Source organism: Octodon degus, unplaced genomic scaffold, assembly GCF_000260255.1.
Source record: "Octodon degus isolate 3935 unplaced genomic scaffold, OctDeg1.0 scaffold00141, whole genome shotgun sequence".
Classification (NCBI taxonomy): Eukaryota; Metazoa; Chordata; class Mammalia; order Rodentia; family Octodontidae; genus Octodon; species Octodon degus.
The window spans coordinates 2,284,037-2,287,128 of NW_004524717.1; the positions used below are offsets into that span (position 1 = coordinate 2,284,037).

A 3,092-nucleotide genomic window follows, 5' to 3' on the forward strand; every position below is an offset into this window, starting at 1 on the left:
GGAGAGTCATCATAGGTAGTTGCAGGGAGATCCAGTAATTACAGTAATGTAGAGAAGAATGAGAACAACCTTTGGAGTGCTCTCTAATCCTCTGGGGTCAGAGCTCAGAGTCTAGTAGCAAATACTAAGATTAATGGAGTGGTGAATTCAGGGCTGGATCTTTTCCATTTTTATTTTTGGACCAGTGCAAAGCCTGTATGAGGGCCCAGAATTCAAGTTTCAGGGCAGAAACACTAATTAGCAGTTAGACACGATTTTAGGACAAAATAAGATCATGTGGCCCACCATGTAGCTTGTCTGTCAGGCTCATTCAGCCTTGGCCAACTACACTGGAGATAACATGACCCAGCTCACTCCCAGACTGCTTTCTGCTTTCCCTTTTAATTCCACTTACATTACAAGCCTTGGTGGGCACATTCCCAGAGGAGAGGGCCCTATAAGGGAAACCAGACAATCTGGTGAGACTCTGAGAACAACAGCATAACAAACAAACAGGTGTGGAATTGTGGCCCTAGGGGAATCGGGTCCATGCTTCCATGGAGCTACTTCCATAGCTCTGACCAAGGTCAAAGAAGGCCTCACATACTTGGGGGAGGGGGCCGCATCCTGGAGGGGGCATTCCCATTGAAGTCCCTCATCTAGGAGGGATCCCCATTGCGGGACCCATAGGTGGTCACACACCAGGAGGCGGGTCCATCATTTCTGGAGAGGGTGCCCCTCGGCCCATATGTGGAGGAGGATCCCCACTGCCAGGCAGGTACTGGGTTGAGGCCCCTGCAATACTAGCTGTGGTAGCAGCTGCAGCAACTGCAACAGTGCCTCTTCCTTGTGGGGTCATCACCTGTTGGGATGGCCCACCAACCCCACAGACTGGCCCAGAAAGTCCTGCAGGAGCCTGTGGCATGCGAACACCACCTGGGATTCCTTTATCCACAGCCTTACTGATTCATGGGCCCCCAGTAGCTCCAGCAAGTGGCATTCAGGCAATGCCACTGTCTTTGGGAGGAGGTCCTTCCACTATTATAGAGACCAGATTCTCCCCTCACAGCAGCACCAGACCGAGGACTCATTTCTCTTCCCTTTCTGATTGCTTAGATTTCTTTGGTTTGATCTTCCTGAATTCATCACAGTCTCAGAGGATCGATCTCGTATGCTTCTCCAAAGCCTGGAAGGTGTCGATGAAGACCCGGCCGTCTTGCAAGAGGCACCTCATCCTGTAGTCAGTGTGAGACAGCATCTTGCTGCTCTTGCCCACCGTTATGGTGGGGGTTCTGATGGTTCAGATCTGAGCTGGATTTGCCTCCTTAGAGGCCTACACAAAGCCAGGAGCCCATTTCCCACCACTTCTTGGTCCTCTTTTTGATGATCTTGGCCTTCACATGGGGTCTGAGGACTGCCATGGTGCCAAGTGGGAGATGGCTGCCACCTCTGTAGGCAGCGCTAAGGAAGAAAGCAGGAATATGTCATTTGACCTATCCCATTAGCTTCTTGCCCTCTTATGTTAGTCAGATTTTGCTTATTGTAATGGAATATCTGAGATAACCAATTTTGGCTCATGGTTACAGGTGTTTCAATCCGTGGTTCTTTAGCCTGGCCACATGGCAGAAGCACATGGGAGAGGGAGCCTGTTCACTTCCTGGCAGCCAGAAAATAAAGTATCACTATCACCCTCAGGGACACAGCTGCAATGATCTACCTTCCTCCTACTAGGCCACATCTTATAAAGGCTTCATACTACAGAGTATCACAGGCTGAAGACCATTCCCACAACATAGACCTTTGAGAGACATTCAAGAGCCTACTATAGCACTTTTCTACAGTAGGGCCATGGTGTTGGGAGAATCTGAACACTTTTTCTTTTCCACTTCTTTCTGGCTTATAACTTTTCTCATTTCTTCTTTTCTTTTTCCCTCCACTTCCATTCTTCTTCCCTCTCCTTTTTCCTCTTCCCTCTCCTGCTCCTCTTTTCTTTTCTTCCTTCGCTGTCTCTGTCTCTGTCTGTCTGTGCTTGTCAGTCTGTCTCTGTCTCTCTGTCTCCGTCTTTGTGTCTCTGTCTCTGTCCCTCTCTCTCTGTCTGTCTCTGTCTCTCTCTCTGTCTGGGAATTGTATTACTAAACTATACCACAAACTTTGGCAAACATCCCTCCTAAGTAAGATGATTCCTCTAAGATGATACCTTCTATCAGCTCATCACCTATAAGCAAGTTCAACCTATTAATGTCCTCTCTTCCACTGTCCTCCAATATGTCTCAACTTTTCTTTCCCTTTCCTAGAAGCCTAACTGTGTTTTTCCAGGACACATCATATAATAAATTGTTATCTTAAAAATCATCCAATAAGCCCACCCCAATGACTGCATGAGACAACCAGACACAAACCATACCAGGCACTGTAGTTGGTAGACTGAAACTATGAACTAAGTTGACAGAAATACAAGGAACAAGTATGATTTATGATCAGCTGATGAACTACCAGGATAAAATGTTGGCGTGCTTTTAGTTCTTAGTAGAGGTTTTATTGCCAGTGTTACCTTCAAATTTAAAGGTGATTCAAACGTTATAATGAAATATGTTTTGACTGGTTTGGGTAGCACTACTCTTGATTTGAGAGAAGAATAAGTAACTGGATGAAAGAATGGATCCTATTTTTGGTCCACTGAAATCTTGCAGTAAATAGATAATTTTATTTATTTATTTTTTAAAGATAATTTAGAGAACAGGAAATGATAAATGATTGTGTAAATATGTTCTGTCTTACTACTGCTCAAAATATGGAGGCACTCTTTTACACCGGTGCCTTTGGTAAAAATTAACAGAATAATAATTGCTTGTGTGGTCTTGACTTAGATATACTTTATTGATTTGCTTAGTAAATTGGAATGACCCTCTTGGGATATTGCTTGAGAAGATACATTAAAAGCCATTGAAAAATTGACATCTTTTACTTAGTAATGCAAAAGGAAAGTAATGCTATATATAAGAATCTTTATGTTGCAGTATAATTTATAAAAGCAAAAGAATTCAGTTTTAAATATTGTATTTCTTATGACTTTGTTCCTCTTCTTTTTTCCCCATATTTTTATTGAGAAAAAA

At 43.8% G+C, this 3,092-nt stretch overlaps 1 pseudogene; it reads right to left on the reverse strand.

The window, feature by feature from the left end:
• Window positions 1-566: 566 nt before the first annotated feature.
• LOC101587895 lies at window positions 567-1,400 on the reverse strand (annotated as a pseudogene).
• Window positions 1,401-3,092: the final 1,692 nt, after the last annotated feature.